This window comes from Scardinius erythrophthalmus, assembly GCF_964197995.2.
Source record: "Scardinius erythrophthalmus genome assembly, chromosome: 1".
Classification (NCBI taxonomy): domain Eukaryota; kingdom Metazoa; phylum Chordata; class Actinopteri; order Cypriniformes; family Leuciscidae; genus Scardinius; species Scardinius erythrophthalmus.
The window spans coordinates 66,390,792-66,411,662 of record NC_138221.1 but is presented as its reverse complement, the minus strand read 5'-3'; the positions used below and the strand labels follow the sequence as shown (position 1 = coordinate 66,411,662).

Here is a 20,871-nt window from a genome sequence, read left to right as displayed (position 1 = left end):
CTGGGTGGCAAGGAGGAAAAAATAGGGTGAGATAGGGCCTGATACCCCTCTGAAGACTGAATCTAGGTGACATACCAAAACTAAATTTCAGCGAACAGTTACTGTTAGTATAAAGTGTCCTGATGGCATTATTAACCCTCGTATGACTTTAGTTTCCTGTTTACACTCAGTGCATTTGGGGTCTATATAACCCCAAAGATGCACAGAGCTTTTGTACAAGAAATATACATTTTAATAATACAAATTATATATCATTTTTTTTGTTTACTTCTCATCTATATTTTTATGCTGTGTTTTGGGGGATATGAAGTACTACTTTACCTATTTACTGCAAAATTCCTCAACTACACCATTGGCATACATATGAAATATAAAAAAAAACACATTTATGATGATCAAATTTAAATATGAGTTGTTTCTGGATATTGATCTAGGTGTTAGATGCAGAATTCTGCCATCTGGTGGTTAGATGTTTTTTTGTAGATAATATAGTTTTAGCCACAAAGTGTAATTACCATATACTTCCAGCAGAGGCCCCATTGAGATCCATTCATTTTTCTGGATGTGACTTATTGCTCTTATAACAGCTTTTTTTATGAATTATATATTTAAACATTTTAAAATACATTAAATCAGTATTTTGTCAAAGTTTAGAATTTTTTTGTTGTTGTTTGAGGTCTTTTGAAGTGTCTTGTTATTGCAATAATGCTATATAAATTTGCAATAATGTCACATAAGTTGCCACTAAAAGAAACTACTTGATTGCAATTGCATATTATTTTAATAATCAAAATATATAAAATGATTAACTTTAGAATAAGAAATTAATTTTTAAAAAGTAAAAAAATAAATAAATAAATAGCTATAGGCGGATATAGGAATAGGAGTGAAGAGTAAACACTCTGTGTGTCTGTGTGTGTGTTTGTGTGCATGCACGTGCATGTGTGTGTGTGTAATCATGCTCATTCCACATTGTTTTTTTTCTCTAGTACCAGGCCTTCATTTATGTGTGAACATTTTTAGATTCATACTGGAATTATTGATTTTATTTGCCAATTTCAATAAAAATGCTCTCTTTTGCAGTCACACCTGTTTGTTTGTGTTTGTCTCTCTGTGTATGTGATCTGTGTGTAGTCATGTTCTTTCCACGTTGCATTTGTGCTCTCATACCATACCTTCATTTATGTGTGAAATTTTTTAGATTTATGCAGAAATTATTGATTTTATTTCCCAATTTCTATAAAAATGCTCTCTATTGCAGTCACACCTCTCTCTGTCTGTGTGTGTATTTGTGTCTGTGTGTGTGTGGGCGCATATGTGTGTGTGATAATGTTCATTCCACATTGCATTAGTGCTCTAGTACCAGGCCTTCATTTATGTGTGAGAATTTTCAGATTTATGCTGGAATTATTGATTTTATTTGTCAATTTCTATAAAAATGCTTTCTATTGGAGTCACACCTGTGTGTGTGTGTTTGTGTGCGCGAGAATGTGTGTGTGCAAGTGATCATGTTCGTTCCACATTGCATTTATGCTCGAGTACCAGGACTTCATTGTGGTTTTGAAATTTTCAGACTTATTCTGGATTTATCGATTTTTTTGGACAAATGAAAAATAAAAAAACATTTTTTTTCGATTTTCCCATTCATTTCAATGTGGGATCATATTGACCCCAAAGGTCATGAGTGTGACTTTTTTTTTTACATACCTTTAGAACAACCGAATCAAGCCCAGTTTTTTTTTGTGTGTGTATAGATAGATAATGTAGAAAAAGTCACCAAATTTTATTCCACTGAGATGAAGGGAACCATTTTTTTTAATGAAAGAAGTCGCTTGGGGTCATATAGACCCCAAAGCACAAATGAGGGTTAAAAAAAAATCACCAAAGCCAAATTTCCTGAGGCAACGAAAAATAAAATTATGCTCCACTGTGTCAAAAGCCTTGTGGAAGTCTAAAAAAAAGATAAAACTTTCCTCTGAAATCAAATCAGAATAGTCAAGGAGATCTAAAATTAATCTGATATTATTAGAAATGTGCCTATTTTTTATAAATCCAGACTGAGATTCATCAATTAAATAGCTCATGATTTTCTGTAATCTTTGAGCAAAAATTAGAGCTAGAATCTTATAATCTGTATTAAGTAAACAGATTGGACACCAATTTTCAATAAGAAGTGGATCCTTTTTTGGTTTTGGAATTAGAGTAATCACACCTGGTGTCAAGCTAGGAGGAAGAGATGTTTCAGAATACTCTCTGCATAAACTTCTGCCAGGAGCGGAGATAAGTGTTCACAGAATGCCTTATAAAATTCGGCAGTAATACCGTCATTCCCCGGAGACTTGTTGACTTTAAGATGATTAATAGAATCAACAATTTCCTTAAGGGAAATTGGATCGTCACACTGATTTTTGTCATCTGCCTCTATAGTAATCAGGTCGACTATGGAGTCTAAAAAAGACGGTGTATCATCCTCATCGAACCTAGAGGTATAATAACTTATAAAACTTATTGCAATAATCAGAAATTGTCTTGGGGTCATCCGTAACGATACCATCAACAGTGAGTTTAGACAAACTATTATAAGTGGCATTAGACTTCTCTAAGCTGAAGAAGTAGGCAGAATTTTGTTCTCCTTGCTCCATCCATCTCCTCCTAGATCGCACAAAGGCACCTTCAGCTTTACGTTTGTAAATATCATCAGATATCAATATCAATATTTAACGTAACGGCAGCAATTTCACTAACAACTGCCTCTTCCTCAGCTTTCCTAAGCTTGGCAAGCTCACTCCCATATCTTCTCATAAATTTACTAATATCAAATTTTAATAACTCCCAATTATTACTAAAAGAGCGTTCCCTCACAGCTTTTTCCCAATAATGGTTCATGAAATAGTTTATTTTTAGCTTAACGGTATTATGAGATCTATTTAACTTCCAATATGACGGTTTAATAGAATTTAAAGTGTTAACATCAGAGAGTTTAATTTTTATAAAAATAGCCTTATGGTCAGTTAGGGGCGTTGGAAGAATATCAACAAAAGTATTGCGGATGTCAATAGATTTAGAGATTAGCCAAAAGTCTATACGAGAGCGAAGAGAAGCAGCCTTGTTGCTCCAGGTAAAAGCTTTAGTATTAGGGAATTTGGTCCTCCAGACATCAATCACATCAAGTCTCTCCATGAGTTGTTTAAACTTTGAATTAAGTGATGAGGGCTGACCAGGAGGCCATTTATCAATTTATTTAGCCAGTAAAGTAGTCTACTTTCTATACAATCAAGAAAACTTGCATTCACCTTGAATTAAATCCATAAATACTGGCCATAATAATAAAAGTTGAATTGAGATCAATGACATTACACAAAAAAAACACCATTTGAATCACAATCTGTATGTAAAATATTCCCTTTAAATGCATCCTTAGAGTAGTAACTCCTGCTGTTCAGTTCCATGGGAAAACCAAAGGTCAAAGGTCATTACCCCATTGTGATCTCCAAAATTTTGCATCATTGACAGATGAATGGGATTCTTGGAAAAAACAAAAATCAGGCTTCAGTGTTTTGCAAACAAAAATAAAGCTTTCCTTTTTACAGTTTGCCGTATACCCCTGACATTTAATGAAAACAAAGATAACAACGTCGTGAAAACAAATAAGATCATCTTAAGACAAAAGCTTACACTGCAAAAAATGCTTTTCTTACTTAGTATTTTTGTGTTGTTTCCAGTCCAAAAATCTAAAAATTCTTAAATCAAGAAGCATTTACTAGAGAAGTAAAACTACATAAGAAATTCTATTTTGTTTTCAGATAAACAGAAAGTATCTTAAGTGATTTTTGCTTAAAACAAGCTAAATTATCTGCCAGTGCAGTAAGGAAAATAATCTTGTTTTAAGATTGTTTTTATTAAGTTTTTTTTTTTTCTTACTGCACTGGCAGATAATTTAGCTTGTTTTAAGCAAAAATTACTTAAGTTACTTACTGTTTATCTGAAAACAAAAAATAATTTCTTATGTAGTTTTACTTCTCTAGTAAATGCTTCTTGATTTAAGAATTTTTAGATTTTTGGACTGGAAACAACACAAAAATACTAAGTAAGAACAGCATTTTTTGCAGTGTAGGGCAAAAAGGGAACTCCCAAACTCTGCACTTAAACAAAAGTCAATGATAAGTGAACCAACTTATCATATAACAACTTGACAAGGTCCAAATAAAGTATTGAACTACTTAAAAGAATATTAAGGTACAAGATCCAAAGAGCATGCGTAGACAGAAGATACTGGATTAGTAAGCATCAACTTGAAAAATAGCCATTAAGGTGGAAGAATGATTTCTTTGCCTTCAACAAAGGCACGGGCTCTGACATAGTAAGCTTTTTTTCCTGCATCTCTTGCACTTTTAACTGCAGGCCAGAGCTTCTTTCTCCGCTCTCTGTCTTCCTCACAGAAATCTTCAGCAAAGCGAAGCTTATTATCACGCAGGTACGAGTTGTTTCTAGCAGCCCTCCAAACTGCGTCACGGTGCACTCTGCTGGAGAACTGAAGAGTTACAGCTCTCGGCTTGTCAGGTTGCATCCTTGATCCTAAACGATGAACAGTATCGATCACATCTGGAAGCTTGATCTTTCCCTCGGGTAGCACCTGCAGACAAATCTGAATGACATCCGCTCGTATGTTCTGATCTGCTTTCTCTGGGACTCCATACAACTTCAGGATCCACCTCCTGTGGTACCCTTCCAGCTCCCGTACGCGGTGCTCGAGCACGTTTTTCTTCATCAATGCATCTCTCTGTATTAGACACCTTTATCTTTAAATCTTTAACCTCCGAGCAAACGAAGTCAACAGTTTTTTTTAGTCCTTCTATTTTCATAGCGTTACTGTTGATCAGTTTCTCCATACCGTCCGCCCTGGAGTTAATCTGGTCAGAGAGAGTGGATATAATATCTTATATATAATATATAATATTATATTATAATAATATTAAAATATTATAATAATGTATAATAATATTATATAATATCTTGGAGTCACAGGCATGGATGGAAAGTCTTCAGCAACAGAGGAAAGTGGTGGAGAAGCAGGGCTGGTATAATCATGACAAATGTCAATCAGTAAATTGCTACCTTCAGGTGATATCATAAGATCGGAGCTAACCATCAGTCCATCGGATGCTGCTAAACTTTTAACAGCTTGATCTAACAAGTCTTTCCTTTTCCTTTGGGATTTTGACATTTTTCCCGAATTTACACAGTGCGAATAGTAAGTAGATTAAGATTAAATCAAACTTGATAAGGGTCACTTAACTTAACAAAAAAGAGCAATCTGTTGCAGAGATCGGGAAAGACAACCACTCAGAGCGCCATCTTCAGCCCCTCTACGATTTTACCCATCAGCCACCGCGGCGCTAGAGCCGTGACGTCACGCCGCGAAGCTCTATTAACCAATCACAGCAGTTTTATTATTATTAATAATTGAATGCCAGGATGATTTAACAAGGTATGCTGGGTGATGATATACATTTTATATATGTATAAATATTAAAATATATAAACTTTGCTGCCAGACTCGCGTGCAAAGCCCGCGAAAACAATAGGTAGGAGTATAAAAGCGGAAGTCTGTCTGGCCAGTCAGAGCCAGCGCGTGCACACATCTCGACTGTCTACTCCCTGTGCTGAGAGGACTGATAACTTGAGTTTTCTGGAGGTAAATACTTTAATTATTCGATATACTAAACAAATTATAACTACTAAGTAAATTATACAATCTATTAACAGAGGCAAACAACCTGTTGCTATTAAATCTGTTACATCACTTGTGCGTGCGCATGTCTGTCATGTTAACGTTTGGCCCTACTTATTAATGATAATTACAATACAGTATTTAAAAAACTATGAATATCCTCACAGATGCGAAAGGGAACTGAATTTGCTAAACATAAGTTACTCCTGAAGCGCGGCCACTTCTCAGACAGCGCGTGCACACAGCGCGTGCACCAGGCGCGTCGGATGTTTTTTTTATAGCCCCGGATCTCAAAAAATTGAATTTATTGATAATTATTATTAGGCAAAGTGGCAAGCAGCACGAGTCCACGAGCCGTGAAAGCAGGGCGTGGCCAGTAGCGCGAGTGTTAATGAGTCACCTGAATTCAAGTTCAAGCAACGGTTTCAAGTTCCTCACGGATGAACTTCGGGGGCGCGCGCGCCGCACCGGTTTCAAAAAAATAACGCAGTCAGCACCGCCGCACAGTCTTCAGTCACACCAGATGTTGTCAGGCTATCAGTAAAACTCAGAAAAACTAACTTACTTACGTCGTGCCAGCCGTTTGCTCGCGGCACGCACTCTTCAATAACGCGTGCCCTGTATCACGCAAAATAAACTAGCATGTAACGTCGTGTTCTGTTGTCAATTAAGTATTGAAATAACCAAAAGGGAGATTAAAGCTGCGTCAAAACTCTATGTCGGGGCTTTTGTATTCCTTTGTAGGCTACATAAATGTTACACATTTTGGCGTAGCCCTACTCAATTTTCATTATTAGGCTAATATTCTAACATTTTATCAATATTGCAAAGTCATCAAAACTGACTAAATATTTTGTGACCAAAAATGTGAAAAATAGGCCTACATCTAGCCTAAATGATCGTTCATGACATTTTTTTTTAACTATAAGCAACCCAATTTGTAGATCTGTATTATTTCCTTTGTATAATGTGCTTAAATATTTCTGCGCAGTCGTGTGATTTAGTCTGCTTGATTAACATTAGGCTATTACAATGTATTCCTATTTAACTCTGATATGTAGCCTATATATATAAGGTCCTCGAATGTGTTGGAATATTTCACCAGCATCAGCCTTTTCACAGTTTCTATCACTCCGCTTGTCTGTGTTTGCACAACTTCCATCATTAGGCCAGTAATGGTGACAAGTGACTGTCTTTATGAGTGAACAATTGAAATTTAATTGAACTGATTTAATAGTGCCAAAAACATTGATTAACTCAAGAAAGAAACAAGTTGCTGAAACCAATCTTTAATGCTAAAAAGTTTACATCTATGCAAAATAATCCTTGAAAGATTTCTCATTTAAGGCCATTCCTGTTTGGAATATGTGACTGTGTATTGTCAACAATAAGCAGAAACATTTTGCATTTCCATTTTATAGTGTGGATCATTCATTTCAACATTTATCCTCATTCTCATGTTTAAGAATCTGTTATCTGCTTGACAAATAATTTATGCTACTGCCCACTGACATGCTTTTAAAGCTATTGTTATCAAAAAATTTTGGCCTTCAAACACCTTAAAATGCACATATGTAGGTCTGAGAAATCAAAATTTTCTCGGGGGAGCATGCCCCCGAACCCCCCTAACTACCAGCCCCTGATGTTTTGGGCTCAGCCCCTGATGTTTTTAAAACCTAGAAACGCCCCTGGCGTGCACACTGCTCAAGTCTGCAGAAATGGCCGAACGCTCACGGGAAAATACAATATTCTCTTTCAACCTCGCAGCGGTTCTCGGCGCGTGTGTGGCAGAAACATTAATATATGTGCCCATTTATCATTATATCTGCCTGAGGAGTTTTCCTTTGTAGCTCAGATGACATTTGTTTGAGACCATTTTGTCCTGTAACGTTAAAAATCCAGGGCTTTTCAGATATACCAAATGTTTGGAGTTTTCATCATGACAACCCCTATCCTGACTGACATTGACTGGATGATTAAATTCAGCACTCTTATAGAAATATGATTTGATCAATTAGATTTTTTTTTGTAATAAATTCACATCTTAAGACAACTTTGGGGTTTTAAATAAGAATATGACGTTCTGTTATGAGACATGCATCTGTTTTATTCATGTCCACTGTAGAGGACACCGGGACTTGCTTGTCAGGCATTTTAGGAGACACGTGAATAGGAAAGAAACGCTAAATCAATATTTATATGAGATATTATAAAAATGTTGTCAATTTATTACTCGTTATAGCTACCTTTTTCCATTTACATGTTTCCCAAAAACACATTACTATTCAAATTAGAGACAATGAAAATATACATATCACATAATGGAAAACCAAATTTTTGGCCATGTTTACAAAGTGTGTGTGTGTGTGTGTGTGTGTGTGTGTGTGTGTGTGTGTGTGTGTGTGTGTGTGTGTGTGTGTGTGTGTGTGTGTGTGTGTGTGTGTGTGTGTGTGTGTGTGTGTGTGTGTGTGTGTGTGTGTGTGTGTGTGTGTGTGTGTGTGTGTGTGTGTGTGTGTGTGTGTGTGTGTGTGTGTGTGTGTGTGTGTGTGTGTGTGTGTGTGTGTGTGTGTGTGTGTGTGTGTGTGTGTGTGTGTGTGTGTGTGTCTTTTTCAGCTAAATGACCTCCAAAAGCTCTTTATCCATGTAAGTATATATTTGAGACACTTATATTTAGTATTTGGGCTTATATTCTTTAAAGCTACATCATCAGCCATGTCTTAACAGCTTGAGATGTTTCCCTTATTTGCACTTTAACTTAGCTGTCCATGTTAATGTTTATTTATCTGCCTTTACCAGTTCAAAATTGTGACTGATTGAAAATTATCTGAAAAGATGAGAAACATGGGCATAATTGATGCAGTTTCTCGTGTTACCATAATATTTTGCTAGTCAATAAATTAAAATCCATATGATCTTTTTTTTACCACAATTTGATTAATCAATTCATTTCTTTGACTACTGCACGTCTATAAATGCAGACCTAGGTAATATTTGATATTACAGTGGTCAGTCATTCTTATTTTACCCATTTTTCTTGTCTGCAAACAGATAATTGTGCTTGTGGTGAGCAGGGCGAGGCTGAGAGTGAGAGAGCGGACGCTGGTGAGTGATTGAGTGATTGATAATGAGCAACAGGTGTCACTCATCAGTAACTCATCACACTGGCCTCCAGCTATAGGCGGATCTTTTGTGACGTCATTGTTTATGTTTGCCGTGTTGCATAACGGGAATCGTGTGGCAGGAAACATAGATACCTGTAATTTGATTGTTTTGCACGTTTGGAGGAGGATTTAGAGAAGAGGATGGTTCACTCTTGGTGTGTGGTCGATTGTACGGCACGTTGGGGGCCTGATAAAAAGTTTTTTCGAATTCCTTCCGAAAAGGATCGCGAAAAACGAAAGAAACGGTTGCGTGCAATTAGGCGATTGAACCTGGACGCTCCGAAGCCTGGATTCCTAACGTTCCTGATCGAGTTTGTGAGGCTCATTTTGTTCATGGAAGGCCTACTAAGTCTTAGTGACTATGTATTTATAGAAGATTGAATAAAATAAAAAATAATAAAACTGAGTCAAATCAACCGAGTCATATGTTTTCGCGTTCTGATTCAGGTGTCCCAAACCGCGATCCACAGCACCCAGACTACCGTATTTTCCGCACTATAAGCAGAGGCGCACCTTCAATGAATGGCCTATTTTATAACTGTTTTCATATATAAGGCGCATAGAATAGAAGATACTGCAGTCAAACGTTTGACTGGGTTTGCGTTATGCAGTGGTCACCAACCTTTTCAAGCCTATAAGATCACATCCAAGTCCAATATCTTCCACTTGCAAAAAAAAAAAAATGAAAAAAAAAACAAGTGGCTGAGCTGTAAAACCTTGTTTATACTCGACGCGTCCGCATGAGCGCGAAGGTAATAAAAAAACTAATATCCGTCTGCTCGGGCAGATTCGGCTTAACAGCGCGCGCTCTCCGCATCCGCAGATGCACGACTTTGAGCCGAATCTGCCCGAGCAGACGGATATTAGTACATCTCATCATCACCCAGTTTGCGCGTCTAAATCAGTTGTATGGTCTGGTGTTCAGTCTAAAACAAAACAGTTGCTTCAAGTATAAATGCCTCGTCTGTTTGGGGAGCTGCACGCACAGTCAGCGGAGATCTCATATGGGCTTTGAATAACTTCGATTTTGTCACCAATACAAATTTTGAGCTTCTCTCCAAACCTCCTCCGGTCTTCAGATGTTAAAGTGCTTATATATTGTGGATTTTGACCGCTAAGTCTCTTGAAAGTGCTCGTCGCGTCTTTACAGCCCGCAATACTGTTTGATTTGTTGCCACACAACCACTCGCGCATGCGTACAAAGATGTCAACAAAGATCCTCCTATTCTCTCAAAGCCCTCGGCCTGACGCCACAGTCATCCTTTGCTGTGAGATGCTTTTAAGCACATTCTTAGTTTCACTTTAGATTTTATATATTCATATTAGATTAATTTGCAGCATACACCTCATTCAACATTTTGTACTACTGTAGTGGTTACCTGTAATATACTATTTTTATTGTTTCCTTTTTAGATTCTCCATCATCCTCCATTGTGTTTTTTTTTCCTCTTCTAACCATCCCTTATTTCAACCAAGGTAAGTCTTTTTTTTAAGCATCACTTAAAGGTGTCTATTTATTTTCTCCTTCGTGTATATGTGCTTGTCATGGAAGCATAAATTAATTTATTATATTAAACAGAACTTTTAACAAGGTGAATTAGACTGATGACATGGTATACCTGCGTTTTAACACAAAAGGTCTTTGGATTTCCACTTCTAAAATGAATGCTTAATTCGTGGTTATTATTATTTTTAATGAAAACAACTCATCAATATAGTACAATGCTAAATTTGCCTACCGTATATCTAACATTAAAGGGATACTTCAGGATTTAGCATTAAGCTTTGTATCAGTAGAAAACCTGTAGTATTTTCGAATTACCGTGCTTTCCCCCCCTCATATCGCCCTATGTAATTATTTTATTTTTTTGTCTGGAAAAAATCCTCCGATGACGCAAAAATCATCATTTTGCGCCATCGGAGGATTTTTTTGTCCAAAGGCTAAAGACTACAGCCAGTAGGAGGCGCTGTCCTGCATGTCTTCAACCCGCCCATATGAGGATGCGATCTCACTCACAGCATGAACACAGATAGTGTCAGCTATCTTTTATTTGGAAGCTAAGCTAACAGGCTCTTGTTCTGTGGAGAAAGCTGACTAGTAGGAGAAAGTATTATGGGTTACCATCCTATTTTTCCCGGACATGTCCGGCCGCCGAGATCGTCCAAAATGTCCGGTATTCAGCTTTTTGCTTTCTGCGGTCGCCATTCATTGTTTACATGCACACCTTTTGTTTCAGTCTAACTGAATTCATTCCGATTGGTGAATCTGACTGTAGTGTTCACATGAACGCCAAGTGATCGGTTGATGTGCATTGATAAGGAAATTGATAAACATGATGAATGGCGACTGTAGAACGCAAAAGCCGAATCCAGGAAATTTTGGGCGATCTCGAAATCCCTGTCAGACTCGTCACGGAGACTCACTAGTAGCTAGCCTTCTTGTGTTTAACTTAGTGATGTGTCGTTCATGAACGATTTGTTCATTTTGAACGAATCTTTAATATGACTCGGGACTACCGAGTTGTCTCAGAGTGACTCGTTCATTTTGTGTTGACCGCGCATTACGCGACATCAGGGATGCAAACAGCGCGCTTTTCGGCGCCTCCTGCTTTTTTCACGTCAGTTTGGGTGACAGTCATCTGAAGCCATTCCATAGCTTAATGTGATGGACAGAAGTCTATTTACATCATTAAAGTTTACGGAAACTCATTTTCCCTCCTCTGCGGCTGTCAGTCATTCTCCACTCGGTATTCAAACAGCGCTCGCGCCTCTTCCGGTTACAGCAGGATGCACGGTAAAACTCTCTCCAATATGATATATTCACATTATAATGCTTGATCTGTAGAGAAAAGGCTGTGGATTTGCATAAAATGACTTGATTTTGTTGGAGTTTGTTGCTGTTTTTAAACGACTCGCTACCGTGTGCCTGTCAGATCACACACATCACAAGGACTATGAGTCGGCATCAAACGCACAATAACTGGAATTTAAAACTGTGAAGAAACAAATGAACAATAAACTGTTGGACAGATAGACACTAGGATTTGTGCGCTCGACATTTCTTCGCTTTGTGCCGTGAACTTTTAAATGCGCACTTGTGCAGCGCAGCACACTGTGACTCCATGTTGCTTTGAGCACATCATTCTGCACCCGCGATGCGCATATGCGCTTTGTGAGCTCTGTTTTAAAGCGTTTCATGTTTTCATGGTTTTGCGCACTGAAAGATTATTAAAAGCCTATATTTCTTTTTATACCTAGCCTGCTCAATACATTTAAAATAAGCATAATTTAATTGTATATTATTTCTGTGTAGTGTAGGCTATATAAATATATACACTTCTGAATTCTTGACATTAATATATAAATATAAAATGGTGAAATGTATGATTGCCTGATTGAATTTTATAAGAGTACTAATAGTAATGTAGCAACAATGACATCCGGCCAGCTGCTTTTCAAATTAAGTGAATCATGAGGGTGTGGAACACATCTTCTTTGTCCTTAGGAAGACGAGCTCTGGTTATTACTCCCTACGGGGGTAATTCACCAGCGCCAGTGTGGCTGGAATCCCCCCCAGTTCAGCATGAACTCCCCGTGACTTTACAGACTCGTGACATTCCAACGCACACACACAAACACACTCGTGGACTTTGAAACAGACTTTTCCTATATAACAAGCCATTACTAATGCTTTTGATATGTATTTTTATGTGTGTATAATTTCCATGGCAGATTGAGAAGTCTATGTTGCATCACAGAAATCAATTGACACCTAAAATGCTCAGAATTCTACATTTGAAATGCATATCTGTATTCCCGTATTCTGTACACGCCATTTCTGGTCTCATTCTATTCGTAGTGATCTCACGGAATTGCATATATGTATGAGATTAAAATGAAATGTATTCTATTGTATTATCTTTCTGAGAGAGAAAATACGAATTCTATTTCTCACATGATAAAGTCAAAGTAGGCGTTTCCTCACAAACAAAGAAACTTTTTCCCGCCTCAGATCAGAAGGTCCGATTTGCTGTTGTCCCGAAAAGAGGGCGTAAGCAGATTCCCTTTAAAACTTCTTACTCGCCTTCTCTCTCACGCTCTCTCTCTCTCTCACCCTTCTTCCTCTAATCCCCGGCGCAACGCTTCTCCAAGGAACATCTGAAAAGGCTCCGGCCTTCTCCCTCGGACAAACACATGTTCGAGTCGTAGCTGCCGTTCTTTGCAACTAAGATATATATATGTGCCTCTTCCTTCACGGGAGATGAATCTTATTTTCCGGTAAACGTTACATTCAGTGAGCCTTTTAAGCTTCCCGCGACACCGGAAGACGCAGCACAAACAGGACACCGTCTGCGCTTCCTGCCTCTCAGCATCACCCGAACAGAGAACAAACTTGCAAGTATATTGATCTTTCAAAAGCTGATTCCAGGTGTCTCTTGAAATTAGGTTTCTGTCTGTAATAATTGCTTCTCTTCTCTCTATATCCTTCTTTCTCTCTTTTATTTCATTTATTCTGATCACGTTATTTCTTATGTTAAATGTCATTATGGTTAAATGTTTGTTTGTTTTATTGTTTGCATTTTTACGTACGTTTATATTTGTAGCTCATATAATCTCTCTAGCTTTTACATTTATTAAAATCCATTTATACTTTTAACTGTCTGTCTCTGTGTTTGAAAACCCACTTTTATGAAGTCAATGAAATGAAAAGATCTAATTAAGCTACAAGCTCGATATTATAGACTACCTTGAGTAGTTTTTAATTCATAAACTCAAAGTTTGATGTTCGTGGCCAGAAGATAAAACTTTCTTGGAGTTTGTAAATACGGTAATACCCTTGCTGAACTGTGATAAGCTATCTTACATACATTTGCTGGACAAGTGACTGATTGATAAAAGAGACCAGGCCAGCCAAGAGGTAAATACCGATTATTGATAAAGTAAATGTATATGCGATTTATGAATTATGACCATGAGTTATGATTATTAATATTTCCAAAATTCCCTATATCCTTGAGCTAATTCGCATTAACCCAGAGTCATTTACGTTACAGTAATTTGTTTTTATTAACATGTTTAGATTTGATAAAATTACTGTGCAGATTTTTTCAAGAATTACTTTTTGCTACTGATTTATACACTCACTAAATTTAATAAATACATAGTAATACATTTATGTAATATTTAATGATGTTAACTGTAATCTTACACTGCAAAATGATAACTTATAAAGGATTAAATTCGTCACAATTTTGTAAGTATCTGGATATTTGCTGCGGGGCGAGGGCTTCGATAACCTCTCTCTTTTTTGACCGTACATGTGTTTGTATCCCTGAATACGAATCTAATGTTGTATTTGATGCGAGATACCAGCGGTCACGTGACAAAAGAACGAAGGACTCAAACCCGAAGACTTGAAAAAAATGAACTAATCATTTCTGTTTCTGCATAGTGCTATGGGTTTGTGGCTTGAAGAACGAACGACTCGAACCTGAAGACTCGAGAGATGAACTAATCTTTTCTCTTTCCGGTACTGACAGCATAGCCTCTATGGGACTGACAGGAAGAACGAAAGACTCGGACTCGAACCCGAAGACTCGAGAGATGAACTAATCATTTCTGTTTCCGTTACTGACAGCATAGCCTCTATGGGACTGACAGGAAGAACGAAAGACTCGGACCCGAACCCGAAGACTCGAGAGATGAACTAATCTTTTCTGTTTCCGGTACTGACAGCATAGCCTCTATGGGACTGACAGGAAGAACGAAAGACTCGGACTCGAACCCGAAGACTCGAGAGATGAACTAATCTTTTCTGTTTCCGTTACTGACAGCATAGCCTCTATGGGACTGACAGGAAGAACGAAAGACTCGGACTCGAACCCGAAGACTCGAGAGATGAACTAATCATTTCTGTTTCCGTTACTGACAGCATAGCCTCTATGGGACTGACAGGAAGAACGAAAGACTCGGACCCGAACCCGAAGACTCGAGAGATGAACTAATCTTTTCTGTTTCCGGTACTGACAGCATAGCCTCTATGGGACTGACAGGAAGAACGAACGACTCGAACCCGAAGACTCGAGAGATGAACTAATCTTTTCTCTTTCCGGTACTGACAGCATAGCCTCTATGGGACTGACAGGAAGAACGAAAGACTCGGACTCGAACCCGAAGACTCGAGAGATGAACTAATCATTTCTGTTTCCGTTACTGACAGCATAGCCTCTATGGGACTGACAGGAAGAACGAAAGACTCGAACCCGAACTCGAGACTCGAAAGATGAACTAATCATTTCTGTTTCCGGCTCTGCTGTATCACACACGGCACGGCCCAGCAGACAGATCAGAGTCGACAACTGACGTCTCGAGACCCGAGAGGAGGAGAACAAACGTGATAAATATGAAGTTGCAAAGGAAAGATCGTCTCGGATCAGGAGTTGAGGTGAACTAACAGAGTCAGACTGAAATAGCCTGAACTTAAGACCCAAAAACTAATCAATTAATAAAACATTTCGGTTTCTTATAATTTGGCTTTGGCTGCCTTACCCTATAGTTTGTTTTTATTCTTTTTACAAATGTAATCAACATTTTCGTAAGTACTAGATGTGTTGGGATATTTAACATGCCATTTTATATATATATTATGCTGAAATGAACGAAATGACTCGAAAAAAGATTCGTTCGTTTTGCTGAACGAGACTCAAAGATCCGAGTCAGTAAAATGATCCGAACTTCCCACTACTAGTTTAACTGCGCTCTCTTACCGGTAGGCGTGGCTTCCTAGGGCAGTGAAGCAAGTGAATTCTGGGAGTTGTAGTTTTTCATCCACAAAAGCTAAAAATATATTTTCTGGCTTTTCTCAGTCTAGAAAGCTCCAAATTCAAAAATAATTTCACATTTCTACTACATAAATTACCCATTTTAAATACACATTCATCTTTCCAGAGCTGAAGTATCCCTTTAATGAAGCAAACTTTGAAGCGACAGTTATGATTACACAGATGATCAACGAATATTTTTCAAATCATCCACCAAATTATCATCTATTCCTTACAGTTTAACGAGTTAAAACACATTGTTTTAATGCCTAAATAATATTTTAATAAAAAAATTACCTTATTAATATTTCATTTAATTAACAAGTCGTCTATATATTGGCTCAATATTTGAATACGTTTTATTCAAGATTATATTTATATTATATTTATATTATATAAAAATGTTAAAAATAAGGATTAAATAAATGTTAAAGCAGAAATAAGATAAGCTGCAAATAATAATCTCTGGTTTAAACTCACTCGCTCCCGCACTTTCATGCGAGCTCAGTCCTCTACGCATTGGATTGTGGGAAATTGTGCTTCAGCAAGTGAACATCGGATGTACGCTCTAGTTCAGAGAGGATTGTGGGTAAAAGTAGTGAACAAATGTAGGGAATGATGTCGTTCACTCAGAATTCGGACACCACTACAAAATGTCCGACACCCTAAATAGTGCACTATATAGTGGATAGGGAGCGATTTCAGACACTATCTAATGTTAGCCAAATTCAGGGGTGACATTATTTATGGCTTGTTTTGATGCCATGAACGAAATGGCATACTCTTTCTGCATCCCCTAATCTAAAGTGTAAACTATTCATCACTTGTAAATGATTTATTCATGCGTTTACACATCTATAACAGGTGTTGAACACTGTAGTGTGTAATGTAGTGTAAGTGCAGACTGGTGAGGGTATAGACAGCTGTCTTCTCTGAAACACATGGAGTCTTTAACCACTGTGTGTGCACCTGATGTGAGCAAAACGTGCAAAAAAAAAATGTAACATCATTTATTAAACATTTATAAAACGCATAGTCATGTTTAGTAAATGATTAGTTAATCATTAACTGATCAATTGTAAATGACTTGTAACACAATTTACAAAACATACATAAAATGTTAGTATGTCACTTGCTACTCATTTATGAATGTTTTGTAAATGATTAGTTCATCATTAACTAATCACTTATAAATGACTTACAACTGAACATTATTATAAAGTGTTCCTGTTAAAATCATATCTGTACTGGCTGGGCCGGTTCGACATGGAGTGGTTAAGCAATAAGAAAGGTTTGGCTTGGTGAAGAAGCGGCACTTGTACTCGCTCTAACTGATTTACTTAAGTCAAAATGTGGATGGTCATAGTTAGCACTAACCAATGAGATTGATGGTTGCGTGCTGAAGGAACTGAAATAAATGTAAATTAGCCCATGATTTACTCACCCTCAAGTCATCCTAGGTGTATATGACATTATTCTTTCAGACAAATACAATCAGTTATATTAAAAAAAAATGTCCTTGCTCTTCCAAGCTTTATAATGGCAGTGAATGGCTGTATATTGTCCAAGGCCTGTCTGCTGGAAGCTCTTTATTTTTCTTATACTAACGCATCGCTTCGCTTCAAAGAGCATTTATTAACCCCCCAGAGCTGTGTGGAGCACTTTTATGATGGATGGACACACTTTTTTTTTTCTACTATCCTTTTATAGGCTAAATAATTTCAAATGAACTGTTATATTGACCGGGAAAAGCCCACCCCGTTTTTGAACATTATAATCAAGTATGATGTTTGCTTGTTCCTTTATTTGTGCATATATTTATTTTTCCAGATAAACGCGTTAGCCTTGAGGGGAGGCACAACAGTAAAGGAAAGTGTGTGGCGGATTCTGAGCTTCCTTCTATCAAACGACATGGCCCGGCAAATGAACTGGAGGGGAATCAGTGGAAAAGCGGCATTCAAAGACGCCTCTCTGAAAACTGTAATTAATGGTATGGCTTTCTGAAATTAACTACTGTGTTTTATTTGTGTTTGGTGTCAGCTAAAAAACAATTCCCTATAAATGTTAGATTTTATAATAAATAATAATAATTTGCTTATTTACTGTTGGTCATTGTCGCTGCAGTCAGAAGAAACCGTTTGACTTCCACTGCAACAGACCAGGAAGCAGAAAACTGGATAAAGAGATGCTGCAGCTTTCCGCAGACAGGGATGGAGGCCGTCGTTTTCCTGGTTCTGACACTCGCCTGTTCGACGGACTGCCCTTTTGCCTTGCTCTGTTTCTGAACTATAGATCTGATTCTCCACTTGTTTATTAAAGTCTCCTGGTTCTGAGTGACACTTGCTTGACCTTGTTCATATGTATGTAGACCTTGGTCTAATGTTTTCTTTGGACTGGTTTCTGGCAGTCTTCCCCTTCTGGACCTCTGCCTGTTTAATTGCATATTTATATAATGTATTTATTATTTATTGTTTCCTGTTTTTAACTTATTTATAAATATTTGTTTTCTTTGGACTACCTTCTGGTTTCTGGCAGTCCTCCCCTTCTGGACCCCGCCTGTTTTATTTTATATTTCAGTTCAGTTCAATTTTATTTATATAGCACATTTAAAAACAATCATAATTGACCAAAGTGCTTCACAAGATCCAACAAAAAAGAAAAATCTAATTATTATACAGACGATATCACACAAAGTACAAACAAATAACCAACAAGTCAAGATATCAAAGCTCAACTAGATTGAAAGCCAAAGCATAGTAATGCGTCTTAAGCAAGGACTTGAATGTTTCAGTAGTCTGAGCTTTCCTTACATGAATTGGTAGACTATTCCAGATATTCGGAGCAGCCACTGCAAACGCTGTCATTTGTTTTTTAGCCTAGATCGGGGCACATCGAGGAGCATCTGGTCAGAAGACCTCAGTGATTTGACGTGTGTGGACATGTAGAAGCTCCGTCAAATATGAAGGTGACGACCCACTTAAAATTTTAAAAACAATTAATGCAATTTTAAATTTAATTCTAAAACAAACAGGAAGCCAGTGAAGTGAGGCCAATACCGGTGTAATGTGGTCATGTTTTTTGGTCCCGGTTAAAAGTCGAGCTGCTGCATTCTGCACTAACTGTAGCCGTCGAAGTGACTGCTCCAATCCGGCATACAAAGAGTTACAGTAGTCTAATCACGACGTAATAAAAGCATGTATAACTCTTTCAAAGTCTTTGCGTAGCATGTATTGCTTGACCTTAGCCAGAAGTCTCAAGTGAAAGAAGCTAGTTTTAACAACTGAACTAATTTGTTTGTCAAATTTAAAAGCACTGTCAAAAATTACACCCAGATTCCTGGTAAAAGGTCGAATATGTGAACATAGAGTACCGAGAGCATCTGCACATTCACTTAAATGTCCCGCACGACCAAACACAACAATTTATGTCTTAAAACTATACAGTGGTTGTAAAGCTCATTATTTCTCCTGAACATATATGAAAATGTGAGATTTGATGGTTTAATTATCGTGTGTTTGACATGCTAACCACGAGGAAACTGTGGGCTAAACTGAATGTATCTTATGTCCTTATATACCATTTATTATCTGAAATGGTTAGGAGTAAATGTTATGTGGAATATAGTCTATGTTGTTTTTCTGTGTTTCGTGGTTGGTCTGTCTGTTGATGGGTGACTGCTGAAATAGTGTTTCGTTTTATTTTAGTATTAAAGAAGTTGTAGAAAAGTTGATACAGGACTAAATGTTAAAAATGCAGCTTTAGTGCTAATACATATTCAGTTATAAAAAATGTGAAGTTATAAAAAATGTATTTAAATCACAGTTATGATGACTGTTGTGATACATTGTTAAACATTGTTGATTTGTCTGCATATTAATGTGAACTAATGTATTGATGAATACATTCAATTCTCTTTATTGTTGTTTTGAAAAAGAAATGAGTTCACAGTCAATACAGCTGGCGCACAGACAACAAGGAGTTCGTGTCGTCTCATTTTATTTATGTCTATTTTCCCCTGTTCCAGGGGTGCAACAATAGCATGATTTACCGTGATTTACCATGTTTCCAGCATGATTTACTACATTCTAGCATGTTGCTAATATGATTAGTATGATGCTAGCATGCTGATAGCATGCTTAGCATGTTGCTAATATCTTTTTAGCAAGATGCTAGCATGATTAATGCTAGCATGATGCTAGCACATTTTGAGTTCTTTTTATCATGTTAGTTAATTACAGTTAGCATGTAGCTATTCACAGCTAGCATGTGTAGCATGTTGGAAGTCCTGTTTGCTAGCATGAGTCAAAAGAGCCAACCACGATCTTTATACAATGTTCTGACGCAGAGATATAGATCCTGCAAAACGGTTGCTAGGGTGTTCTATTTGGTTGGTAGGGAGTGGCTTGACAGCTGCCAATGAAGAAACTCCAAAGGCTGCTTGTCCGTGTGAATGATATAAACCAAACTCCCACGCCTCTGTGACATTCAGAATGGAAGATATCCCTCTTTGGATGTTGGTTGCTAGGGTGTTCGACAATGGTTGCTAGGGCGGGGCTAGGAAGTGTTAAAGTGATTCATGATTGGCTGTTTGCTGCCCCGAGTCAAACGAGCCCACCCTCATGTTTCTATGACACTTCTATCCGGATATCCCTTTGATCTCTTTCAATGGAACTTGTTGCTAAGGTGCTCTAAATGGTTGCTAGGGCGTGGCTTGATAGCTTCACAATGATCCTGAGAGACTGATTGGTCGTCTGAGTAAAATGAGCCCGCCCCCTTGTCTCTATGACACTGTGATCCAGAGTTATGTTCAATACATAATCCCAATGCAATTTACCATAGTAGGAGAAACACACGCGTTTCATGGGCCGTCCTTCACCATAGTGAGTCAATGGGAGACTTATGATTATCCATAACCCTACAGTAGATGTACTTAATATTACTCAGTACTTAAATATATAATTACACATTAAAATAAAGTGTTTTTTACTTTGACTTTGATTATTTGTCCCAGACTCGTTTACTTTCCTGTTCAACAGTTCTTCTGTATTAGATTCAGTCCAAACTCTCTTTTGATGAAGATTCATAAAGTGATTCAGTCTAAACTGGACATTAAAAAGCAAACGTGTAAAAACAGTGAAACTCAGGGTGACAAACGTTT

General features: G+C 37.5%; 1 protein-coding gene and 1 long non-coding RNA gene across 3 annotated transcripts in view; one reads left to right on the top strand and one right to left on the bottom strand.

Moving 5' to 3' along the window:
- Nucleotides 1-5,547: 5,547 nt before the first annotated feature.
- On the top strand, nt 5,548-18,360 carry LOC308687877. Of its 2 annotated transcripts, XR_014029812.1 has the most exons (6): nt 5,551-5,695; nt 8,345-8,374; nt 8,780-8,833; nt 10,306-10,368; nt 17,544-17,703; nt 17,838-18,360. It is a non-coding gene; the product is annotated as an uncharacterized lncRNA (long non-coding RNA). The 2 variants fall into 2 exon arrangements; XR_014029811.1 differs by lacking the exon at nt 8,780-8,833 and having other exon boundaries at nt 5,548-5,695.
- A 2,495-nt stretch (nt 18,361-20,855) lies between these two features.
- The window catches only part of LOC308687856 (uncharacterized protein), a 59,891-nt gene continuing 59,875 nt past the window's right edge, over nt 20,856-20,871 (bottom strand). Inside the window, exon 9 of the mRNA XM_081360684.1 lies at nt 20,856-20,871. This exon is cut by the window's right edge and continues 1,115 nt beyond it. The gene's annotated coding sequence lies outside the window, so the exon portion shown is untranslated.